Raw genomic sequence first — 15,245 nt, forward strand, 5'->3', positions numbered from 1 at the left:
CAATTTAAACTACTAATATACTTGTAACTTATGAAACAAAATTATAATTATTATTTGAGTGTCATTTTGATGCCTTTAAGATATTTACTATGTATTTTAAAGTTATGTACATGTGAATATATTTATATTAAAAATAAATTATAAATTTTAAAATATTAAACTAAAAATCAATATATACATTTGGTGTAATTATAAATTATATTGTACTTGTTAGAATTAAGTGACCCAAATTCTTAGTTAAATAAAATACGATGGAAAATAAAATAAAAGTAAAATCCATATAGAACTAGACTTCTTTTATTTTATTTTAGAATAAGGTTTTAAACCTTATTAAACTCCATCTATTTTATATTGATTAGGATAAGGTGTTTCAATCCTACTAGAATATGGCTTTGTAAACCTATAAATAGACATAGTCTATTCCTCTTGTATTAGAGAAAAAATTTTTCGACATAGTGAATTTTCTTCTCCTCGCCTGTGGTTTTTTTTTTTTCAAAGGGTTTCCACGTAAAATTTATGTGTTCTTTATTTTTATTTATTTTATTCTATTTTATTTTTCACAAATTGGTATCGAGCTTAGGGTTATTCATCTCGATCACGGTAATGGCGTCTTTGAAGTATGAAATTCATTGTTGGATCGCAACACCGATTTGCGTTGTGGCAAATTAAGATGCAAGCGCTTCTTGCACGATGGATCTAGAGGATGCCCCGCTAGGATAGATAAGATGCCTTCGACATTAACAGATGAAGAGAAGAAGCGTAAGGATCGAAAGGCATTAACACAATTACATCTCATTTGTCCAACGAAATTTTACAGGATGTGATGAAAGAGAAAACCGCTGCTCATTATGGAAGAGGCTAGAACAAATATGTATGTCGAAAACTCTAACAAGCAAGTTGCATATGAAGCGGCGTCTTTATGCTCATCGTTTGGAGGAAGGTGCGTCAGACACCTAACACTTAACAAAGGTGTTTAAAGAAATTCTCTCAAACTTGGAGGCCATGGAGGTTCAAGATGATAAGGAAGATCTAGGGTTGATTCTACTTTGTTCGTTGTTCCGTCTTATTCAACCTTTAGAGACACGATTTTATATAGCATGAGTCTCTCACGGTTGATGAGGTTTATGATTCTTTAACCTCGTATGATAAGATGAAGCATCTTGTGGTTAAACCCAACTCTCGGGAGAGGGTCTCATTGTTCGTGGGAGACAAGACCGGAATGTTGATGATGATCGTGGTAGAACACAGAACGGAATCCTCGTGGTAAATCTAAGGGTAGATCGAAATCTTCAAACAGAGGTAAAACTTGCAACTTCGCAAGAAGAAAGGGCACATTAAATCTGAGTGCTATAAGCTACAAAATAAGATTAAAAGGAGGCTGCGAATCAAAAGGAAAACAAATGAAAATTCGATGAAGTTGATGTTGTAGAAGACTACAGCGATGGTGAACTTCTAGTTGCTTCGACAATGATTCTAAAGTAAGCGAGTGGATACTTGATTCAGTCGCACCTTCCACATGAGTCCCAATCGGGATTGGTTTACAACTTATGAAACAATGATCTCAAGGTGTTGTTTTGATGGGAAATAATGCTTCATGTAAAATCGCGGTGTTGGAACAATTAAAGTTAAGATGTTTGATGGAGTTGTCGAACACTTAGTGACGTGCGGCATGTTCCGAATTGAAAAGAAATTTAATTTCGTTGAGTACTCTTGATTCAAAAGGGCAGCAGATACACAATGAAAGTGGGGTTTTAAAGATTTCAAAGGGTCCTTGTTGTGATGAAAGGGCAAAGAAAGATTGCCAAGTTATATGTTTTACTGTGGTTCTATCATATCGGTGATGCAATTGCCGCTTCCTCTTCCTTGTCGATGATGATATTACTAAACTTTGGCATATGCGCCTAGGGCATATGAGTGAGAATGGCATGGCGTAATTAAGCAAAAGAGGACTTCTTAATGGGCAAGGAATTTGCAAACCGAATTTCTGTGAGCACTGTGTTTTGGGAAGCAAAGAGAGTTCGATTCACTAGAGGAATCCATAACACGAAGGAAACGTTGGAGTATATCCATTCGATCTGTGGGGGCCGTCGAGTGCCTTCGAGAGGTGGAGCTAATTATATGCTAACCTTTATTGATGATTTTTCCGGAAAAGTTTGGGCGTTCTTCCCAAGCGAAAAGCGATGTGTTTTCCACATTTAAGTCTTGGAAAATTATGATTGAAAAACAGACGGAAAAGCAGATAAAATACCTCCGCATGCACAATGGCTTAGAATTACGCTCGATGAGTTTAATAGATTGTGCAAGTCGAAGGGATCATGAGACACTTGACGATTCGTCATACTCCACAAAGAAAACGGCGTTGCGAGCGAATGAACGAACGATCATGGAGAAGGTTCGATGTATGTTGTCAAATGCCAACTTACCAAGTCATTTTGGGGTGTAGCGACCTCATCGCATGTTTTTTGATCAACCGATCTCCATCCGCTGCCATTGAGAAAAGACTCCACAAGAGGTATGGTCGGTAATCCCGCTAATTATTCGATTTAAAGATTTTTGGGTGTCCTGCGTATGCTCATGTTGATAATGGAAAATTGGAACCGAGATCCATTAAATGCGTTTTCTTGGTTATAAAGTGGTGTAAAAGGCTATAAGTTATGGTGTCCTGAAAATAGAAAAGTTGTGATTAGCAGAGATGTTGTTTTTGATGAAACTGCTATGCTACCTAACTTATCTCTTAAAGACTCTTCCAATAAAGAAAACCAAAAGCGGTGGAGCATCGATTAATACGAATCAACTCCTCAAGCCAAGACAAAATTGAGATAGAGTTGCTTCTTCACCGCAATACTCTATCGCCAAAAACAGGACAAGAAGAGAAATTAAACCTCCAAAGAAGTATGCCGAGGTTGATCTAGTTGCTTATGCTTTAAATGTGGTGAAGATATAGATGTGAATCAAGAGCCATTTAATTATTCGAGGCGATTAGTGTGAAGACTCGAAAAAGTGGATGTTTGCTATGCAAGAGGAGATGGAATCACTCCACAAAAATGAACATGGGATCTTGTAAAACTTCCTAAAGGTAAAAAGGTCATTCGTTGTAAATGGGTGTTTAAAAAGAAAGAAGGACTCCAGAGTTGAAGAACCCGGATATAAAGCAAGGCTTGTTGCAAAGGGTTACAATCAAATTCGAGTGGACTTCACAGATGTGTTCTCTCCAGTTGTTAAGCATAGTTCGATTCGAGCTTTGCTTGGTATTGTGGCCATGCATGATTTGGAGCTTGAGCGTTAGATGTAAAACGCATTTTTGCATGGAGAACTTGAGGAAGATATTTACATGCAACAACCAGAGGGTTTTATAGTCTCGAAAAAGAGGACTATGTTTGCTTCTTTGAAAAAGTCCCTTTACGGTTTGAAACAATCACCAAGACAAGGGTACAAGAGGTTTGATTCCTTTATGACTTCTCATGATTTCAAAAGAAGTAGTTTTGACAGTTGTGTCTATTTTAAGAAAAACAAGTGATGGTTCTTTTGTGTATCTACTTCTTTATGTTGATGACATGTTAATAGCAAAGAAAAGATAAAAGAGAGATAAGAAAGGTTAAAGCCCAACTAAGTGAAGAATTTGAGATGAAAGATTTAGGACCAGCAAAGAAGATACTTGGTATGGAGATTCTCGAGATAGAAAAGCAAGTAAATTGTACCTAAGTCGGAAGGGGTACATTGAGAAAGTTCTTTGCGAGTTCAATATGCAGAGTGCTAAGCTCGTTAGTACTCCTTTAGCAATTCCATTTCAGACTTTCATCGGCCTTATCTCCTCAATCGATAATGAGATTGAGTACATGTCACATGTTCCATACTCTAGTGCAGAGGATCTCTCATGTATGCTATGGTTTGTTCACGTCCGATTTATCATATGCGGTCAGGTTAGCGATACATGGCGAATCTCGGTAAAGAACACCGGAAAGCGATTCGGTGGATTTTAAGATACTTACGAGGCACTACTAATGTTTGCTTACAGTTTGGAAGAACTAAAGATGGAGTTATAGGGTATGTTGATGCTGATTTTGCTGGAGACCTTGATAGAAGAAGATCTCTCACGAGTTACGTCTTTACAATCGGAGGTTGTGCAATTAGTTGGAAAGCCACTTTGCAAACTACAGTCGCTTTGTCTACCACTGAAGCTGAGTACATGGTGATTACTGAGGCTTGTAAAGAAGCTATTTGGTTGAAGGGACTATTTAGTGAACTCAATGAAGACCTTCAAATCAGACAAGATTTTGTGACAATCAGTGCCATCTTTCTTACAAAAGATCAAATGTTTCATGAGAGAACAAAACACATTGATATTCGGTATCATTTTGTTCGTGATATTATTGCTCGTGGTGATATTGTTGTGAGCAAAATTAGCACTCATGAAAATCCTGCAGATATGATGACTAAGTCACTTCCTATAACCAAGTTTGAGCATTGCTTAGACTTGGTTGGTGTTCATTGTTGAAGTTAAACCCTTAAGGGGTTTTTGGAAGAGGTGAAGAACTTGTTTATTGAAAGTTCGCGATGAAGAACTTGTTCATTGAGAATTTGTGTCAAGGTGGAGATTGTTAGAATTAAGTGACCCAAATTCTTATTTAAATAAAATACGATGGAAAATAAAATAAAAATAAAATCCATATAGAACTAGACTTCTTTTATTTTATTTTAGAATAAGGTTTTAAACCTTATTAAACTCCATCTATTTTATATTGATTAGGATAAGGTGTTTCAATCCTACTAGAATATGGCTTTGCAAGCCTATAAATAGACATAGTCTATTCCTCTTGTATTAGAGAAAAAAATTTTTCGACATAGTGAATTTTCTTCTCCTCTGCCCGTGGTTTTTTTTTCCGAAAGGGTTTCCACGTAAAATTTATGTGTTCTTTATTTTTATTTATTTTATTCTATTTTATTTTTCACAGTACTCTCCATTGAGATTTTGAAAAGATAAAAATTTAAACTTTGAACACAATATTATTAAAGAAGAAACTACAAATCTCAAAAAAAAAAATGCTTTAAGGAGGGAATCTCAGTCCTACCCCCACTAGGGGTGTGCAAATTTCGGGTCAGAATTAATTCGGTTAACCGACTAAATTCGATTAATCAGTTGGTTAACCGAATTAATTCGGTCAGTGTAACACCCCTTACCCGAGACCGTTGCCGGAGTCGAGCACAAGGCACTACTAAACTTATTTGAGCACTTAACCAAATTTAGATAATTTATATAATACTTTTCAGACAAGCTGTCCAACTGTGTCATAGTTGCTAAATAATTCATATCTCGAGTTATAAAACTCGAAATCCAAATCCGTAAATTTTCTCTGAATTTATACTCATATATCTACTTACCAATTTTTTTCTAGAATTTTTGGTCAAACCAATTAGTACAGTTTATTATTTAAAATCTCCCCTGTTTCAGGGTTTGACTACTCTGACTTTTTTGTATTACGAATCAGATATCTCTCTGTACAGAGCTTCAATGACTATGACGTTTGTCTCTAATAAAACTAGACTCAATAAGGAATCTGTACATATAAAGTATGACTTCTAATTATCTTTGTAAAATTTATGGTGAATTTCCAAAGTCAGAACAGGGGATCCAGAAATCTCTCTAGCCCTGTTTCGTAAAAATTTAAACATCTCATAAAATATAGCTCATATACCTATTTTGCTTCTTCCATATGAAAATAGACTCATCAAGATTCGATTCCATAATTTATTCATTATTTAATTCCATTTCTACTATTTTTAATGATTTTTCAAAGTCAAACTACTGCTACTTACCGAAAACTGTTTTAGTACAAATATTGTTAACTAGTTTATAACATCTTTACTTCAATTCATTCAAACTCTATACATGCCATATAAATCTTTAAACATAAAACAAAACTACCGAATTGATCTTAATAGTGTGCCCTGTTGTGTTGATCCGATCTACCCACTTCACTTCAAGTCAATCTACATAAAATATTAAACACACACAAGTAAGCTTATTGAAGCTTAGTAAGCTCATAGGCATATAAACACAAATCATATCAAATATCGTACACAATCATATATCTATTAGTTTAACTATTTCATCCTCCAAATCACAATTTCATTAATAACTCATTGGAATAATTTCCATATGGCAACTCACAATTTAACTCCCTTAGGCCCATTTCTCATTTACTTCATTGTCAAATTAGGGAACAATAAGGAATTGAGTGCTTCATTATCACATTGCCATAGTAAACCATGGACTTTCACATTGATACGCATCACACACAAGCCATAGCCTTGCCATGGTCTTACACGGTTCACATATCATACCGAAGCCATATCCCGGACATGGTCTTATACTAATCACATTATCACATTATACCGATGCCATAGCCCACTATGGTCTTATACTGAGTCACATTATCACATTGCACCGATGCCATAGCCCAGCTATGGTCTTAAACGGGCACACTTGTCACATATGTTTCATCAACTCATCGTGGTCACGAATAGAAGCACTCAAATCCATTGTTCCCACTAATTTGTACTTTTAGTTACACATTATTCATTAGTTAATGCAAATTGATAGTATTCATCAACAATAAAATACTTTAACAATCATAATATTTTCATATCAAAACATTGAACTTTGCCATATGAACTTACCGGACTAATTTGTAAAAGTTGTAGAAATTGGGGACTATTCTTGAATTTTCTCCTTTCCACGATTCAGATTCGTTTTCTTGATCTATAATTATAAAATCATTCCTTCATTAGCATCCATTTCAATTCTATTTCACTTCACAATTTATGCTGTTCAAATTTTGAAATTGCACTTTTACCCCAAAATTTACAATTTTCACAATTTAGTCCCTTCTCAATTCACCCATCAATTGAACTAATTTTCTCAATTAACACTTTATTTTATCATTATAAACTATTTCAAAACCTTTTATATTCTTAATTTCAACAGAAACCTTCAATTCACAACTTTTTCACAATTAGGTCCTAAATATCATTTCCTATCAAAATCACTTAATAAAACCACCTTAATATAAAATTAGAACTTAAATTTCATAATAATTCATCATAAAATTCCCTTATCCATCCAGGGTAACTTCCAATTTCACCCATAAAATCAAAAACTAATGAATTCTACAAGTGGACCTAATTGTAAAAGTCATAAAAACATAAAATTATCAAGAAAAGTAAGAATTAAACTCACATGATGTAAAAATGAAAACCAGCTTTCTCCAGACCTTCTATGGCGTTTTAGCTGAGAAAATATGAAGAAATGTCTAGATTTTTCAATTACATCATTATTTAACTATTAACTTTTATGCTATTTCCAATTTTGCCCTTGTTCACATTGTTTTCTTGCTTATTTCATACCCAAACCGTCCAGCCATTAACCTTTGGGTCTAATTGCTCTTTAAATCCATCTTTTAAATACTTAAGCTATTTACTCACAATTTAACAAATTTTGCGTTATTTTCAATTTAGTCATTTTTAATTAATTAGCCATCCAAACGTTAAAATTTTCTAACGAAACTTTAATAATAACTCAATGACACTCCATAAATATTTATAAAAATATTTATAGCTCGATTTTCAACTTTGAGGTCTCGATACCTCATTTTTGACTCGTTTGACCTAATAAATTCTTTCAATTCACTAATTTCACCATTTCACAAATTCTTCTAAATTCTTACTTGACTCATAAATATTAAATTACTATCTTGTTCAATCTTATTTGTCGAATTTAGTGATCTCAAATCACCATTTCCGACACCACTGAAAATTAGGTCACATAACTCTCTCCCTTTAAAATTTCGTCCTCGAAATTTGTTACCCAAAATGATTTGGATATTGTGATCTCATTGACTCCTCTATTTCCCAGGTTGCCTCCTCCAATCCATGTCGATGCCATAACACTTTTACTAATGGTACTCGTTTATTCCGTAGTTCTTTAACTTCCCGAGCTAATACTTTCACCGGTTCCTCCGAATAAGTCATATCGATTGTAGCTCTATCTCGATGAGGAATCACATGTGAAGGGTCCGATCTATATCGTCTCAACATAGATACATGAAATACATTATGGATCTTCTCAAGTTCGGAGGCAAGGCCAATCTATAAGCTACCGGACCGATCCTCTCAATGATTTCAGACGGTCCGATAAATCGTGGACTAAGCTTTCCTTTTCTACCAAACCGTAAAACTTTCTTCCACGGAGAAACTTTCAAGAACACACGATCACCCACATTGAACTCTATATCTCTTCTTTTCAAATCAGATACGACTTTTGACGATCGGAAGCGACTTTCAAACTTTCCGAATAATCTGAACTTTCTCTTTAGTTTCCGAATTAAATCCACTCCGACTAATTTCGATTCACTTAATTACGACCAATACAACGGGTTCTGCACTTCCTTCCATACTGAGCTTCAAACGGTGCCATTTTGATACTAGCTTGATAACTGTTATTATAAGCAAATTCACTAAAGGTAAGTACCTTTCCAATGCCATCGAACTCGAGTATACAACACCTTAACATATCTTCCAAAATCAATCACTCGCTCGATTGTCCATCCGTCGAGGGTGAAAAGTCATACTAAATTTTAACTTAGTACCTAAAGCTTCCTGTAGTTTATTCCAAAATCTCAAGTAAACCTCGGATCTCGATCGAAATAATTGATGTCGGCACCCATGTAATCTCACAATTTTGACACATATAATTCGCTAACTTATCAAGTGAAAAATCTGCTCGACCGGAATAAAATGCGCCGATTTAGTTAATCATCTACTATCACCCAAATCGAATCTTTTTCTTGAGTCACCGGCAATCCAGATACAAAATCCATCGTCACATGTTCCCACTTCCATTCGGAATCATTACGGGTTGTAACAAACCCAGAGGCACTTGATGTTCACTTTTACCTGTTGATGATTAAACATTTTGCCACAAATTCACAAATTTCCGTTTCATACCAAGCCACCAATACATTTTTTTCAAATCACAATACATCTTCGTACTACCTGGATGAATCGAGTACATACTACTATGAGCCTCTGATAAGATATCCTTCAATTCTAGATTATTCGGGACACAAATTCTATTACGATGGTATAACATACCACTATTATCAATAGAGTAATCTAAGTTCAAATTATCCCGAACCATTTGTCATTTCAACACCAACTTCGGATCTTTATCTTGCAATTCCGAATTCGTTGAAAGAATCTGGTTTTGTCTTTAATTCAACTAATATAGAACCATTTTCATTAACAAGACAAATGAGCATTTAACGCCCAAGAGCAAATAATGATGATTTCCGACTAAGTGCATCTGCCACTACATTTGCCTTACCCGGATGATAATCAATGATAAGATCGTAATCTTTCAACAGCTCTAACCATCGCCTCTGTCTCAAATTCACTCTTTCTGCGGCATTAAATATTTCAAACTTTTATGGTCTCAGATACACATAACATTTCTCTCCATATAGGTAGTGTCTCCAAATTTTTAAAGCAAATACTATGTCACTAACTCAAGATCATGTGTAGGGTAGTTCCTCTCATGTGGTTTCAACTCGAGAAGCATATGCTACAACTTTTCTGATCGCATCAATACACAACCTAAACCATTCAGAGACGATCACTATATACTACATATGGCACACTGATTCAGCCGAGTTAACAAGAGCCTCTGTCAACATTTTCTTTAATTGATCAAAACTTTGTTGGCACTCATCGACCATACAAACTCAACATTCTTCTCGTAATAATTTAGTTATCGGTGAAGCAATCGGTGAAAAATCTTTCACAAATCAACGATAGTAACCACTAATCCAAGGAAACTTCGCACTTCAGTAACATTCTTTGGAGTTTTCCAATTAATCACCGTTGACACCTTACTCGGATCTACCGTATACCATCAACTCGACACAATGTGACCCAAGAATCCCACTTCATGAAGCCAAAATTCACATTTACTAAATTTTGCATATAACTGTTTTCCCTTAATATCTGTAGTACAATTCTCAAGTGCTGAGCATGCTCGGATTCTGTCTTTGAATAGATCAGTATATCGTCAATAAACACAACCACAAATCTATCTAGGTAAGACTGGAAAATTCGATTCATTAAATCCATAAAAGCAGTAGGAGCATTTGTCAAACCGAATGGCATAACTAAGAACTCATAATGACCATACCGAGTTCTAAAAGTTATTTTCGGTACATCACATTCCTTTACCTTTAACTGATAATACCCAGATCTGAGATCTATTTTTGAAAACACTGTAGCATCTTTAAGCTGATCGAATAAATCATCAATACGAGGCAAAGTATATTTATTTTTAATTGTTACCTTATTCAATTTGCTCGTAATCTATGCACGACCTCAATGAACCATCCTTCTTTTTCACAAATAAGACAGTGCACCCACTACGACATACTCGATCGATAAACCCTTTGTCTAACAGCTCTTGCAACTGCGTTTTAACTCTCTTAATTCTGCTGGAGCCATTCTATACGGTGTCACCGATATGGGCTGTTCCTAAGCACATCTATCACGAACTCAACTTCTCTATCGGTGGTAACCACGGTAATTCTTCGAAATACATCCATGAATTCATTTACAATAGATAGTTGCTCTAACTTTGATTCGAACTTGAGTATCAAGAATATAGGCTAAATAAGCCTCATTTCCTTTACGCAACAATTTACGAAAGCGGACATAAAGGAAATCATTCTAACCATGTCATCCAAATTTCCAGACTCAACCAAAATAATGTCTTCTTTTGACATTTCAAACTAATTCGTTTTCTCGACAATTCACTATTGCATCATGTTTCATTAACCACCCATGCCCAAGATAACATCAAATTCCGAAAGGGTAGCAAAGATCAAATCGGGGAAATCACGACCCTTAACTTTCAAAGTGACGGTTATGACATATTAAATTAACTACCACACTTTGACCTAACGGATTTGTAACTTGTACATCATAATCGTGAGGCTCAACAAATAAGTTCTTTTCAGATGCTAACATAGTGCAAATATATGAATGAGTAGACCTGTGGTCTATTAAAGCATACAGGAACATCATAAAGATAGAAAGTACCAGCAATTACATCCGGAGTGTTGCTTCTTCTCTCGCCGAATGGCATAAGTACGAGCAGAGCCCTAACTTCGATCGGCTAGCAAGATCTTTCATACCGAACGAGTAGCCCCAGAGCACTACTCGACGAGGCGTCTTCCTTTTGAGGAAGAATTTTCGTTTCTCCTCTGCTTCCACTTCTTCTACTTGTAATTGGGGACAATCACGAATAAAGTGATCAAGTGGCCCCACATTTATAACAAGCCCTAATTTACTTCTACATTCACCGGTGACTTCTTCCACAAAATTGACACTTGGGCCTTTGGGTATTCAGACACTACCCACACTAACAAAGGTCTGTCGGATGCTTTGTAATCGATTGTCTTGGCCTACTTTTTCCTGATCTTTCGGTCTCAAGTGGCTCATCAATTCCTCTTTAGATTTCTTCACCGGTAAAGTCGAAAATGACTTAGATGCACTTCTTTTGAAAGATTCTTTACTTCTTCTATCTCGTTGCATCTTTTTATTATATACTTCTTCAAGCTTCGAGCACGATCCGATAGAACAACAAATTCTCGTATCTCAATGCCCCTATCATCATTTTAATCTCATCATTAAGCCCTTCTTCAAATCGATACATTTCTTCTTCATGGGTACTATATCTCGAGCATATTTGCTCGATAAACAAATTCTCTTTCATATTCAGCCACCGACTTGTTTCCTGTCAAAGTCGAGAAATTCTCTTTCTTCTTATCCGGATATCTTCTACCGACATATTTCTTCTTAAATTCATTTTGAAAAATTCCCAAGTGATCTTCTCAAATTTACATAACACTTCTATTGTTTCCCACCGTTATAAGCTTCTTCTTTCAATAATGACACGGCATATATTAAGTAATCATCTGGTGAGCACGCCATTTGCTTAAAACCCTCATTATACTTTGTAACCAATATTCACTTTAACGGGGTCATCGTCATTTCTTCCCCAAATTCTTCACCCCATGTTTTCGAGCTTTTCAAATGGAGAACGTTTGCGATTCAGTTGTCGGAGGAGGTGGAGGAGCAACCGGGTACTACAGATGTTGAGATAGGGGAGGAGGTTGCGAGTCGATTTCTTTCTCGCACATTCTCATTATACCACCGATTCATGAATCCATAAATCATATTTTTGAGTTCTTGTTCTCGCATCAATGAAATCAGAGCTTCACTACTTGTTCCTTGTTCGAGATTTGTACTCTGCTATTAACTTCTTCTTGCTCGGTTTGTTCGGTCTATCGACATCTTTTCAAATCGAAGATAATCTATAATAAAAACAAGGATTAGATCGGATCATACACAGCACACTATCACAGATTTATATGGCATGTAATTCTAGACACTTTTCACATTATACATATTCCGAGAATCGGCTAAACCGAAGCTCTGATACCAATAAATGTAACGCCCCTTACCCGAGACCGTTGCCGGAGTCGAGCACAAGGCACTACTAAACTTATTTGAGCACTTAACCAAATTTAGATAATTTATATAATACTTTTCAGACAAGCTGTCCAACTGTGTCATAGTTGCTAAATAATTCATATCTCGAGTTATAAAACTCGAAATCCAAATCCGTAAATTTTTCTGAATTTATACTCATATATCTACTTACCAATTTTTTCTAGAATTTTGGTCAAGCCAATTACTACAGTTTATTATTTAAAATCTCCCTGTTTCAGGGTTTGACTACTCTGACCTTTGTGTATTACGAATCAGATATCTCTCTGTACAGAGCTTCAATGACTATGCCGTTTGTCTCTAATAAAACTAGACTCAATAAGGAATCTGTACATATAAAGTATGACTTCTAATTATCTTTGTAAAATTTATGGTGAATTTCCAAAGTCAGAACAGGGGATCCAGAAATCGCTCTGGCCCTGTTTCACAAAAATTTAAACATCTCATAAAATATAGCTCATATACCTGTTTTGCTTCTTCCATATGAAAATAGACTCATCAAGATTCGATTCCATAATTTATTCATTATTTAATTTCATTTATACTATTTTAATGATTTTCAAAGTCAAACTACTGCTACTTACCGAAAACTGTTTTAGTACAAATATTGTTAACTAGTTTATAACATCTTTACTTCAATTCATTCAAACTCTATACATGCCATATAAATCTTTAAACATAAAACAAAAACTACCGGAATTGATCTGAATAGTGTGCCCTGTTGTGTTGATCCGATCTACCCACTTCACTTCAAGTCAATCTACATAAAATATTAAACACACACAAGTAAGCTTATTGAAGCTTAGTAAGCTCATAGGCATATAAACACAAATCATATCAAATATCGTACACAATCATATATCTATTAGTTTAACTATTTCATCCTCCAAATCACAATTTCATTAATAACTCATTGGAATAATTTCCATATGGCAACTCACAATTTAACTCCCTTAGGCCCATTTCTCATTTACTTCATTGTCAAATTAGGGAACAATAAGGAATTGAGTGCTTCATTATCACATTGCCATAGTAAACCATGGACTTTCACATTGATACGCATCACACACGAAGCCATAGCCTTGCCATGGTCTTACACGGTTCACATATCATACCGAAGCCATATCCCAGACATGGTCTTATACGGAATCACATTATCACATTATACCGATGCCATAGCCCAGCTATGGTCTTATACGGAGTCACATTATCACATTGCACCGATGCCATAGCCCAGCTATGGTCTTAAACGGGCACACTTGTCACATATGTTTCGTCAACTCATCGTGGTCACGAATAGAAGCACTCAAATCCATTGTTCCCACTAATTTGTACTTTTAGTTACACATTATTCATTAGTTAATGCAAATTGATAGTATTCATCAACAATAAAATACTTTAATAATCATAATATTTTCATATCAAAACATTGAACTTTGCCATATGAACTTACCTGGACTAATTTGTAAAAGTCGTAGAAATTCAGGGACTATTCTTGAATTTTCTCCTTTCCACGATTCAGTTCGTTTTCTTGATCTATAATTATAAAATCATTCCTTCATTAGCATCCATTTCAATTCTATTTCACTTCACAATTTATGCTGTTCAAATTTCGAAATTGCACTTTTACCCCAAAACTTACAATTTTCACAATTTAGTCCCTTCTCAATTCACCCATCAATTGAACTAATTTTTCTCAATTAACACTTTATTTTATCATTATAAACTATTTCAAAACCTTTTATATTCTTAATTTCAACAGAAACCTTCAATTCACAACTTTTTCACAATTAGGTCCTAAATATCATTTCCTATCAAAATCACTTAATAAAACCACCTTAATATAAAATTAGAACTTAAATTTCATAATAATTCATCATAAAATTCCCTTATCCATCCAGGGTAACTTCCAATTTCACCCATAAAATCAAAAACTAATGAATTCTACAAGTGGACCTAATTGTAAAAGTCATAAAAACATAAAAATTATCAAGAAAAGTAAGAATTAAACTCACATGATGTAAAATATGAAAACCAGCTTTCTCCAGACCTTCTATGGCGTTTTAGCTGAGAAAATATGAAGAAATGTCTAGATTTTTCAATTACATCATTATTTAACTATTAACTTTTATGCTATTTTCAATTTTGCCCTTGTTCACATTGTTTTCTTGCTTATTTCATACCCAAACCGTCCAGACATTAACCTTTGGGTCTAATTGCTCTTTAAATCCATCTTTTAAATACTTAAGCTATTTACTCAAAATTTAACAAATTTTGCGCTATTTTCAATTTAGTCCTTTTAATTAATTAGCCATCCAAACGTTAAAATTTTCTAACTAAACTTTAATACTAACTCAATGACACTCCATAAATATTTATAAAAATATTTATAGCTCGATTTTCAACTTTGAGGTCTCGATACCTCATTTTTGACCCGTTTGACCTAATAAATTCTTTTAATTCACTAATTTCACCATTTCACAAATTCTTCTAAATTCTTACTTGACTCATAAATATTAAATTACTATCTTGTTCAATCTTATTTGTCGAATTTAGTGATCTCAAATCACCATTTCCGACACCACTGAAAATTAGGCCGTTACAGTCAGGGTCAGTTAATAATTTTTTAAAAG

General features: G+C 34.7%; 1 long non-coding RNA gene across 1 annotated transcript; it reads right to left on the minus strand.

Moving 5' to 3' along the window:
• Nucleotides 1–13,205: 13,205 nt before the first annotated feature.
• On the minus strand, nt 13,206–14,207 carry LOC128292965 (uncharacterized). Its single transcript, XR_008282965.1, has 2 exons — nt 14,066–14,207; nt 13,206–13,372 (listed from the first exon to the last, which is right to left on the minus strand). It is a non-coding gene; the product is annotated as an uncharacterized LOC128292965 (long non-coding RNA).
• Between the last annotated feature and the right edge of the window lie 1,038 nt (nt 14,208–15,245).

The sequence above is a fragment of the Gossypium arboreum genome, chromosome 5 (assembly GCF_025698485.1).
Source record: "Gossypium arboreum isolate Shixiya-1 chromosome 5, ASM2569848v2, whole genome shotgun sequence".
Classification (NCBI taxonomy): domain Eukaryota; kingdom Viridiplantae; phylum Streptophyta; class Magnoliopsida; order Malvales; family Malvaceae; genus Gossypium; species Gossypium arboreum.